This window comes from Schistocerca serialis, chromosome 3 (assembly GCF_023864345.2).
Source record: "Schistocerca serialis cubense isolate TAMUIC-IGC-003099 chromosome 3, iqSchSeri2.2, whole genome shotgun sequence".
Lineage (NCBI taxonomy): Eukaryota > Metazoa > Arthropoda > Insecta > Orthoptera > Acrididae > Schistocerca > Schistocerca serialis.
In genome coordinates, this window is record NC_064640.1 from 505,443,384 (window position 1) to 505,456,035 (window position 12,652).

Below are 12,652 nucleotides of genomic sequence, written 5' to 3' on the forward strand. Positions count from 1 at the left end.
GGGATACGTCTTGATCACTAAAAACTTTATCTATGATGCATTTTCAGTAATCACTAGCAGATAACTGTAACAAGATGTACAGAAAAGACAAATTAGAAAAGATAATATATAATTATTACAAGGCCAATACAACATCAGGAATGGAAGGACATATTGAGTACACGTACTTACAGTATATTTAGGAAGGCTTATACAAGTGAACAATACAAGAAAAATATACAACCTGATGTGCAACTGCTGTTACGTGTATTTGCAAAAGATGTTATTTGGAGACACTGCATGCCAGACTGAAGACAGAGGATCCAGGATCATATTATTTCAACTTGACACCAGATGGTGTTGATGTCAAAGACTGAGACAAACCAAGACATAGCTTTTATAATACACAAAAGAATGTAAATATTGCTACCATATTACTTTTTTTTTTAAAATAAGCATCATAATGTCAATGAAAAAATTAATCATAGAATACACTATGAACCAAAACTTGTCATGGGACATATAAAAAGATCATACAGCAGACTAGGCAACTAGGCACAATGTCCAAATATTTCACCAAGAGAGAAAGCCACGCAAAGGCCACCATTATGAAGGAAGACATTATAATTTCTGAAGTATAATTTTCCAAAGAAAGCAAGCAAGCTTTGAACTTTTAAGACCACAGATGGGTCAAATCAAAAACTTGTTCAGACTCATGAACAAGTTTAAGTAATATGGACTTCAACTCTCTGTCTTCAGTCTGGCATGTGATTTCTCCAAATATCATGTTTTGCAAGTACACGTAATGGCAATTGTACATCGACTGTACATTTTTCTTGTATTTCTCTCTTGTATGAGGCTTCCTCAGCATATTGTAAGTACTTGTACTTAGTATGTACTTCCATTCGTGATGTTGCATTGGCCTTATAATAATTAAATGAGGGCTGGAACTTAAATAGTGGCAACTATTTATTCACAACTGATACAAAAGAGTTACATGTTTGCACCTGTTACTGTTCAGAGTAGTCACCAGCATTGTGTAGAAACCATTGCCAGTGATGTGGAAGGCCTAGTATACTGTTAGCAGAGCCTTTTCTGTTGATGGTGTGAATGGAGCGGTCTAAAGTTATGGTGATTCTCATGTACGACTGTGATGGTGTTATCCTAATGCATTACATTCCTCCACAGGAGACCATCAATGCACAGTATTACTGTTTGTTTTTGGAGCATCACCTGTGACCAGCTATGTGAAAGACTCAGCGACACTTTCTGTGCAACCCACCCATCATTTTGCATGACAATGTGCGGGCGCATACAGCGGAAGCTTTGGCTACTCTGTTTGGTCGATGGGACTGGGAAGTACTGTACCATCCACCATACTCCCTGGACTTTGTGACTTTCATTTGATTTTGAAGATGAAGGAACCACTTCACAGAATTTGCTTCAGAACTGTTCTGGAGATTCGACAGGCAGTAGACCGCTCCATTCACACCATCAACAGGGTGGGCTCTGCTAACAGTATTCTATGCTTTCCATATTTCTGACAACAGGTTGTACACAGTGCTGGTGACTACTTTGAAGAACAGGAACAAGTGCAAACATGTAACTCTTTTGTATTGGTTATGAATAAATAGTTGCCACTATTTAAGTTCCAATCCTTGCTTTTCTAATTGATCTTTTGTCCATTTGAATACATACACCACATACTCCCACAACCAGGCCCACTTCACCTTCACCTGCCTAGACACCCTCATTTAAGCCTCTCCCCTCCTCCCTTCCCCTCTCCCCTCCCCTGGTGCGCCAACAGTATCATCTCCTATATCCAAATATTCACTCCCTTCCTGCCAACAGATACCTCTTCATACATACCCTGTCCTAGCACCAGGTCAACCCCTTCATCCCTAATCAAACCTTCCTCCAACCTCACCATGTTGTCCACACCTCTACCTATCTCCTTCACCACATTGACAACACCTTTCCCTCTCATGAGATGGCGTCGCTATTGGCCACCTCAAGCATCTCCCTGTCTGGCCACAAACCCTACTCAATGACCCAACCTAACAGATTTCCCTCAGCATCTTTTCTCCCTCGCTCACTGTCACCTGTGCCACTATCTATATCCGTCCCACAGCTCCTCTCCCCTATGACTTCATTTTGCATGTTGACCATACCTTCTTCACCTATGTGATTGCCACCACAGCTGTGACCCTGCCACCATTTGGCGGCCCATTAGGTCCTTTCCACCCTCCATGGTGACCTTGTTGCTCTCCCTATCACCCCATCTGCCTCACCTCTCTGTTCAGTAAGGTCTTCGAGTCCATCCTCTATCCATTGTGGCTTCCGGCCCTCCTTCTCAGCCGATGACCAGCTCCTTAACCTTACCAATCTCCTGTTCCTCCAACTTAACTTCCATTGCTCTGCTATCTTTATTTCCCTTGACTTCCAGAATGCCTACGACCATGTATGGCATCCCGGGCTCCTCTCCGAACTCCCGACCTATGCTAACCTCATCAATTTCATCTATATGAAACTTCCTGGCAGATTATCTTATTCATCTATATCGTTGCTTCCTTCCTCTCCCATCCTCTCTCCTATGTCACAATCCACAATACCAACTCCTGTACTCTCTATCCCACTGCCATCATGTCCCAAGGCTCCATTCTTTCCCCTCTCCTCTATGTCCTGTATACTGCCGATATGCCCAAGCCTCCCCTGCCTGTTCATCTCCTCCAATTTGCACCACATTCCTGGCCCTTTATCCTACCCTTCAGCAGTCCCAATGTATACTCCAAACCCACCTCAACCAGCTCACTGCTTAGTGCAACCTTCGCATAAACCCTTCCAAGACCCAGGCAATCATAATAGGTCGTAGCACCCGCTCCTTTGGGCTCCATGATTTTTACCTCACTATTTATGGTCATCCTCTCCACCTCACACTTAATCCGTCTCATGAAACTCCCGTCCGGCCTGACCTGGGGACTGCATCCTTCCACTGTCCCTCACACCTACAAATCCTTGATCCACCCCATCCTTTATTATGCAAGCGTCACTTTGATTTTCACCCCTCCCAGATTCTATAAAGCCCTGCAAATCCTAGAATGCCATGCACACCACTTCACCTTCCGTATTCACATCCCGGCCCCCACGTGCATCCTCTACAACCTCATCCCCTTCCCCCACCTTCTTCTTTTCCTCAAACACATCCTCATACATCCCCACCCTGTACATTGTCCACCGAGTCCCCCCCCTCCCCCCCCAACCCCTGGTGTCCTCCTTCCTCTCTACCCCCAGCCCATTACCACACCTTTACCATTGTGTCCATCTTCCCTCCATCTCCACACCCTCCACCTCCTTTCCCAACACTACTTACAGCACCTACCTCTCCCGGATTTTTTATTTTATTTATTTACACGTCAAGTTCCATAGGACAAAACTGAAGAGCAAATCCCCAAGGTCATGGAACGTGTCTGTATATGAAATTACAATATAAAATTAATAACAGATAAAAATAAAATGTTTATGGACTCAAAAAAAGTCAGTCCATAAGTTTAAGTAAGAGCAATAAACAATACAAGTATCAGCTTAATTTTTCAATGAACTCCTCGACAGAATAGACGGAGGGACCCATGAGAAACGCTTCAGTTTCGATTTGTAAGCGTGTGGATTACTGCTACAATTTTTGAATTTGAGTGGTATCTTATTGAAAATGGATGCAGCACTATATTGTACACCTTTCTGCACAAGAGTTTAGGATGTCCAGTCCAAATACAGGTTTGATTTCTGCTGAGTATTAACCGAGTGAAAGCTGCTTATTCTTGGGAATAATCTAATATTATTAACAGGAAATGACAGTAAGGATTATATATATTGAGAGGCCAATGTCAAAATATCCAGACTCATGAACAGGGGTCGACAAGAGGTTCAGGAACTTACACCAATTATTGCCTGAACTGCCCATTTATGAGCAAAAAATATCCTTTTAGAATGGGAAGAGTTACCCCAAAATATAATACCATATGACATAAGTGAATGAAAATAAGCAAAGTAGACTAATTTTCATATTGAATGATCACACACTTCAGATACCATTTGAATAGTAAAAATGGCAGCATTTAGTCTTTGAACAAGATCCTGAATGTGAGCTTTCCATGACAGTTTGCTATCTATCTGAACACCTAGAAATTTGAACTGTGGAGTTTCACTAATCATATACCCATTCTGTGAAATTAAAAGGTCAGGTTTTGTTGAATTGTGTGTTAGAAACTGTAAAAACTGTGTCTTACTGTGGTTTAGCATTAGTTTATTTTCTACAAACCATGAACTTCTGTCATGAACTGCATGATTTGAAACTGAGCCAATGTTGCACGCAACATCCCTTACTACCAAGCTAGTGTCATCAGCAAACAGAAACATTTCAGAGTTACACGTAATACTAGATGGCATATCATTTATATAAATAAGGAACAGGAGTGGCCCCAACACTGATCCCTGGGGCACTCCCCACTTGACCGTAGCCCACTCAGACCCCACACCACACCCATTCTCAACATTGTAAATTATGACATTTTGCTGTCTGTTGCTAAAGTAAGAGGTGAACCAATTGTGAGCTACTCCACATATTCCACAACGGTCCAACTTCTGGAGCAATGAAACACCTTAGTTAAATCAAAAAATATGGCTACCATTCAAAACCTTTTGTTTAACACATCCAGTACCTCACAGAGAAAAGAGAATTTTTACCTGTTAAACAACTTCTAAAGCTGAACTGTACATTTGATGGCAAATCATGTGATATAAAATGATCAATTATCCTTACATACAGAGCCATTTCAATAACTTTAGGAAACACTGATGGCGTAAAAATATGACTAAAATTATCTACATTATTCCTTTCTCCCTTTTTATAATGCAGCTTTACTACTGGCTACTTTAATCGTTCAGGAAACTGACCATTCCTAAAGCAAAAATTACAAATTTGGCCAAATACAGGGCTAACATGTGCAGCACAGTACTTTAAGATTCTCCTAAGCACTACATCAAAACCATGAGAGTCCTTAGTCTTCAGTGATTTAATTATTGACTCGATCTCCCTCTTGTCTGAATCACAGAGGAGTATTTCAAACATCAATCTTGGGAGGTATTTGCCAAGAAAGTTATATGATTCCCTGTAGAAGCTAAATTTTTATTTAATTAACCAGCAAAACTCAGAAAATGATTGTTAAATACTGTGCATATATCTGATTTATCAGTAAAGAAACATTTTTACTAGGAACTAACTTTATATCATTGACCTTGTGCTGCTGACCAGACACTTCCCTCACAACTGACCATATGGTTTTAATTTTATCCTGTGAATTAGCTATTCTACTTGCATACCACATACTCTTTGTCTTCCTAATAATATTTTTAAGCACCTTGCAATACTGTTTGTAATGGGCTACTGTATCATGATTGTGGCTACTTCTAACATTTTGATATAATTCCTGCTTTGTTCTACATGATATCCTTAACCCATTAGTCAGCCACCCAGGCTGCCTATTATTGCTAGTATCCTGTTTAGAATGTTCTAACGGAAAGCAACTCTCCAAGAGCATGAGAAATGTGTTAAGGAAAGCATTATATTTGTCATATATGTTATCGACACTATAAAAACCTTGCCACTCTTGTCCCTTGACAATATTTAAAAAACTCTCTATTGCTGTTGGATTAACTTTCCTATATAGTTTGTAATTATATGTGACATTTGTTTGAGTATTAAAATTTGGGCATCATGGTCTGAAAATCCATTCTCCTTTTTACTAACAGAAGATGATGAGCTTCGCCTGACATCTACCCCTCCTCCTCCACAAGGCTCCCTCTCCTCTCCTCTTCCCTTTCCTTGAGCAGGTTTCCTCCCTCCTATGCACCCCTCCCTTTGTTGTGGCCCCCTTCTGTGTCTCTGCACTCCTTCCTGCCTTGCCTTTCCTCGTCATATCCCACCCCACCTGTCTCCTGCCTCTTGGTGCACCGCCGTCACCATTTATTTGTTTTTCTCACTCCCCCTTCAGCCCCCCCTCCAACTGCACTTTTCTTTCCCTCTTTTTCCCTTCTCTCAGGCCTCCCATCCCTCGACAGCTACCTATAAGCAGATTTTATTTATTTGTGTGTGCTCTATAACTTTTAGTGTTTATTTTATAAGTATACCTCTCTCTGTGTGTTTTCATACTGTGGCCGACTTTTAACTTGTGTGTGTGACTTCAGTGTCTTTTAAGTGCCTCGAAAATCACTGACTATGTTATTTTAACTTCGTGTCAACTTTTTTAACTGTCCCCCAATGATCGTCCCCGTGTTAGTGTATATTTTAACTTCCATTATCTCCATTTACTGTATTTTTATATCCACATTTTCCCTCCCTTTTTCATGTATGGGTTTGCTCCTTTATTATTTGAATGCTACTTGGCTGAAGATTGGCAGAGTGTGCCACTTCCAGCCCTTACCAGCCCGTGTGGGGAAGGGGAATGAAATTACAATAAAGAAAAAATTATCTTTTGTCCATTTGAAAACACACACTACATACTCCCACAACCAGGCCCACTTCACCTTCACCCACCTAGACACCCTCATTTAAGCCTCTCTCCTCCTCCCTTTCCAACTCACTCCCCCTGGCATGCCAACAGTGTCGTCTCCTATTTCCAAACATTCATTCCCTTCCTGCCAATAAATATCTCTTCAAGCATACCCTGTCCCAGCACCAGGTCAACTCCTTTGACCTTAATGAAGCTTTCCTCCAACCTCACTATATTATCTGCACCTCTCCCTACGTCCTTCACCACACTGGCAACCTCCTTCCCCTATCACGAGGTGGGGTCACTATTGGCCACCTCAAGCATACCCCGGTCCGGCCACAGCCCCTGCTCACTGACTCGACCGAACACCTCATCCTTAGTGTCTTTTTCCCCTCCCTCACCATCACCTGTGTCACTATCTATGTCCATTCTGCAGTTCCTCTCCCCTTCAAGGGATGTCCTGGATGGGGGGAGGGTGGTGTCATAGGGCCACCATTGTTCTTTATGTATATAAATGGTCTGAAGGATAGGGTAAGCAGCAGTCTGTGATTGTTTGCAGATGATGCAGTGTACAGAAGAGTGGCATCATTGAATGACTGTAGGAGGACACAATATGAGTTGGACACTGTTTGTGCTTGGTGTGATGAATGGAGGGTTGCTCAAAATGTAAGGACAAATGTAAGTTACCAGAAATGAGTAGAAAAAACAGTAATTTAATGTTTGAATGCAGTACACTGATCAGCCAGAACATTATGACAAGTGACCTACAATCAATATAAGCCCATCCAGGTGATAGCAGTGTCACTTGCCAAGGTATGATTGCTACTCAGACACTTGCACAGTAGATGTACCATACTGCCTGTGTGTAGAATGGGGAAGGCATGTGATTTGTCTGAGATTGACTGAGGGCAGATTGTGATGGCCCAGAGGCTCAGCACAAACATTTTGGAAACTGCTTCACTTGTTGAGTGTTTGAGGAGTGCTGTGGTGAATGTCTTCAATGTGTGGTGAAACCAAGGTGAAACCACATCCAGAAATCATGGGGTTGGGCAGCCACCCCTCATTACAGATGTTGGACGTCGTAGGTTGGGCAGACTAGTAAAACAGGACAGGCAGTGAACTATGATGGACTTTAATGCTGGGCAGAGTACAAGTGTGTCTGAACACACAGTGCACCCAAACACTCCTAATGATGGGCCTCCACAGCCAACGATCCATGCATGTACCTATGTTAACACCATGACATCGGCAACTACAACAGAAATGGGCATGTGACCATTGGCACTAGACGTTGGTGCAGTGGCAGAGCATTACATTGTCTGATGAATCCTGCTACTTTCTTCATCACACTGTGCTGAAGTGATGTGCTGGTCCCCCAACTCACCAGATCTGAACCCAAATGTGGCGTCAGAGCTCATTGTCCCCCATTCCAGAATTTACGGGAGTTAGGTGAGTTGTGTGCGAAGATGTGGTGCCAACTCACTCCAGTGACTTACCAACGCCTCATTGCTTCCATGATATGATGCATCGCTGCTATTACCCTTGCCAAAGGTGGACATATGTTCTGATTGATCAGTGTATTAGTGGTGTGCTGCGTGATACAGTCATGTTGACTAAATACCTAGGTGTACGAATGAAAAGAGGTATGAAACAGAAAGAGCATGTAAGTTCAGTTGTAGGAAGATGAATGGTCAACTTTAGTTTATTGGGAGAATTCTAGTAAAGTGTTCCTCATCCATAAAAGCTACCACAAACAGAACATTTGTGTATCACACTATTGAGTACTGCTCAAGTGGTTTGTTTCCGCACAGCTTGGATTAAATGTGGGCACCACAGGCATACTGCCAGAGTTATCACTGCTACTGCCACCAATATACATGTCATGTAAAAACTACAAAGAGAAGATAATAGAAATAAGAGCTTGCTTGGAAGTATACAGACAGCCATTTATTACTAATTCCATTTGCTACTGGAACAGGAAAAAGAATGACTATCAATGGTACAATATATGGTGGCTTGTGGACTATGTATTTAGATATGAATGTGACAGACATTAAAACATAGGAAGGAGATGATGAAATGAAAATTTTGAGGGTGAAGACATAAGAACAGCAGGAAATATAATCAAATAAGGTAATGAAAAAACTATGTGCACTACCAGTACCACACTCATACTGCCAGTCATTAATACAAACAGCTAATCAAGGAAATAACACGATGTTAGCAACTAACATACTTCATCAATCCATCAATTGTACCTGAAAGTGTTTGCAGACTTTTATATTGTTGTGACCACTATTGAGAGCATATAAAAATTTAATTATAAATACTACATCTGCTATGGAAATTGACCTTTTTTTTAATGATTAGTTACAATCTTAGATCATTATCAGGTGGCACAAGTGGACATCAGTGGATTAAAAATGATCAACCATGACATCATAAAAGTAAAGAACAGTTTTAGTAATTGCAGTGGCTGTAATTTTGTAACAACTATGGGAGAAAAGATTTGTGAAGCTATTCATCTGTAACAGCAAAACTTGGTTTCAAATTAAACATGAGGGAATTAACTACTTGTCTCATCATCATGTCATTTACCTTCGTTTTCTTCTCTCTACCCATACTTTTCTTAATACAAGAAACTGGAACTGCCTACAACCTCTCACAATTCATTGCACCTCATAATTTATGTTAACCTCTTTGTGCTTTTCCTCTCTGCTCATACTTTTATATTCCATTAGCAATTTGTACAATCACTCACTCTGTGCCTTTCTATTGGCATCTGGATCCCTTTTCAATTATCTGTGTAGCCCTCTTTTCTCCATATCCCTATCATCACTTTCCTGCTTTATTGATATGCTCCTTACACTAATACTATGTGAGTTCTTATTAATTTGTTCTAATTCTTGGTGAGTGGTTTACCACACTTTATTAATTGTGCCTTGCAATCTCAGTCTTTATTGCCAACTTCGAGATTTTATTATAATAGAAAAAAATTTCAATACATACCAAGCCAGATGGTGCATTTACACCACGTACATAAAGGCGAGCTGGTTTAGGTGGGCTAGTGCAGACTGTTCCAGGTACATTATTGGTTACTTCTTCCCCCTTGGATGGCACCATCACTGTATCATCACTTCCAGCATGCTGTCCCCTCTGTAACAGCCAGTAAAGCTATGAATTCAGGAAATTTGTGGGACACCAACTGCTAGTGTGTATAAAAAGAACAAATAAACATGTATTCTGATCATATAATGGGACAGTGGGTTTCTTATTGTGATTCACAAACATTTGATAGTGACAATTTTTTTTTGTTTTTTAATTTCCTGATTGGAGAGTATAATTTCCAAACTTACCATGCTAATGGGAGTATTTGCACTAAGATGTGTTGGCTGAGGTGTGCCTGTATGGCACATTCCTGACTGATAATTGTTTAGCTGTTTCTCATGGCCTGCATGCATCATGGTTTCCTGCCCTCCAATAGACCTAGCATTCTGTAACAGTCAAACAATTTTTTGTGTACATTTGTGCTACACTCATTTGGTAGTTAAGGAGGAAGAACACACAAGATATATGTGAAGATCTTTTGCTATGATGACTTTTGTACTCTGTGTTATCCTGTATGTTTTATGACCTGTCATTTTGGATGCCCTAGAATTCACAATATCAGAAGATAAACGAGTATATCAGTAAGACATAACATAATAGTGGGAAAGATACTGTCATTTTTTATTTGACATAAGTGATAATAGACATTTTAACATTAAATGTAGATAAATAATATTTGAATCTGTCACTGAAGTCTATAAATTAACATACATGTTATTATAAAGTGACCATACCAAGCTGAATTTCCTTCCCAAGTTTTCTTTAATGATATCCCTGTCCACTACACTCAGTTTAGATAATAATCAACTGCAGATTGCACACTTTAACTTGACTCCTGAGTGGCGGATGCAGGGAATAGACACTTATAATCGGCTTTTAGTGCATTGGCTGTTGGCAGAATTCCCACTTCCTTCTCCCAGACCAGCTATATTAAGCTTATAAAAAACGAATGTGTAAAGGGTTAATAGGTTACAGAGGCGCCACAGAAGTAACCATTATTTTAATATTTGAGTAAACAAGTCACTAGAAGGACCAAGTACAATTTCTTTGCTCATTTTGTAAATAATACTAACACTCACTGTATGCACTCATCAACACTCTATTCTCAGTGGCTACTAATTGCTAAGGTGAACAGTAGTTATGGAGCTAAAGTTGTCAACAAACATAAATATTCAAGAATGGCACAAAGTCAGCTAACACTCACCAGTCAGAGAGGGGCCAAGTTAAAGTGTATGATGTGTAAAATACACTGAATTCCTGCTGCAGTGTCAACATAAGGCATTATGGGATTACAGTGTATTACTTTACGGGACTAACAGGAAAAATACCCAATATGATTATAACATATCCAAACTGTGCTCATGCTGATGTTAATGCACTCTTCTAAGGGGACCTGGACACCATGAGGGCCCAAAAAAGTACTTGATAATACCCTGTTATTTTTCCCAATTCTAAAAGTATATACATGATGTATAGTACCTCTTCATTTTCATGTTTAAATGCCATTCTGAACCAGATGTGGATTGTGAATGCCTAGCTGTCACACTGTTGTCAAACACAAAACCCTGGATACAGTGTCTTATTATTTTATTATGGCACCACTATTTCCATAGCAACTGATCTGAAGAACTATGAGCATGATTTTATTGCAATCGATATTTCTGTTGATATAAGTAGATTATGAGAGTTTGTGTTTTTCATGTGAGTTTGTGCTGTATTGTTGTTGTGACTACATATTTAAACCATTTTACATTGTAAAATGCCAAAAATGAAGAAGTTTAATTGCAATCATAAATTTTATGGTTATCGCCACAAGCATGTCAGAAACTAAAAATGAAGAAATTTATATGCCACTACAAAATGAGGTTAGACCTAAAAGTTCACCAGGCGCTACTTCAAAGAGCAAGATGAAGCATCTTTCCAAAATTAACAAAATGTTGCTGTAGTAAATAGTGAAAATAATGGTTACATTTGAATTAGTAAGTGCAAGCTTTGTCAACTATTTTGGTCTGTTGCTAAATATAATCACTGTAATAGTGAAAGATCCGTTATGTTTAGCAAGGACATGAGTAAGGGAAGAGGCCTATTCAGCAAAATTGTAGTGGAATGTCAAGCATCTAAAGTAATGAAATATACACTGGCATCTCCTGTAACATACACAAAACATAGCAAAGTGAATATTCACCTTGCTTATGTCATGAGGTGTATGCAGATGGGAAGGAAAACAGTGCAGTGTTGGATCTCCCACTGCAATCTGTCAAAATTGAGAGGTATTATAAATGTTTTGCACAGTGCCCTAATAGACATCAGTGATGCACTGATGCAAAGGGCAGTGGAAGAAACTATAGATATTTGTCAGTCTACTGATATTGTTGTTGCACTGCACAGTTCCTGGCGGAAGAGAGGCTATACATCACTGGATGGAGTTGTCACAGTTACCTCTGTTGATGCAGCAAAGCACTGAACTATGAATGTCTGACAAAACACTGCCAAGGTTGTGCCAGTAAGGTAAATGAACACAAATGTGACAAAAGCTTTGAAGGTTTCAGTGGTGATATGGAAAACAAGGAGGCAGTCTCTATTTTTAGTATCAGCTGCTAGATGTGTTTTGCTATACACTCACTGCCTTGGTGTTGGTGACTCTGAAAGCTTCAGTAGTATTATGGCTGCTAAACAATATGGTGAAACTGAAATGAAACAAAATGGAATGTAAAGTACATGTGCAGAAGATAATGAGAACAAAACTTAAGAAACTGTGCTAGGACATGCCAGGTAAAAAACTGTCTAATGAAAAAGCAATTGGTGGACAAGGAAGGCTCACCAAATCAGAAATAGAAAATCTGACAGAGTATTATAGTCTAGTCATCATTAGGAACAGTGATAATGTCAGTGAGATGAGAAAAGCAATTTAGGCAACCTTGTTTCACAAAAGATTCACTGATGAGCATCCGCAGCAGAGTCTCTGCCCAAAAGGAAACATTTCATGGTGGAAGTATAATAGATGTCAAGCAAATGGACAA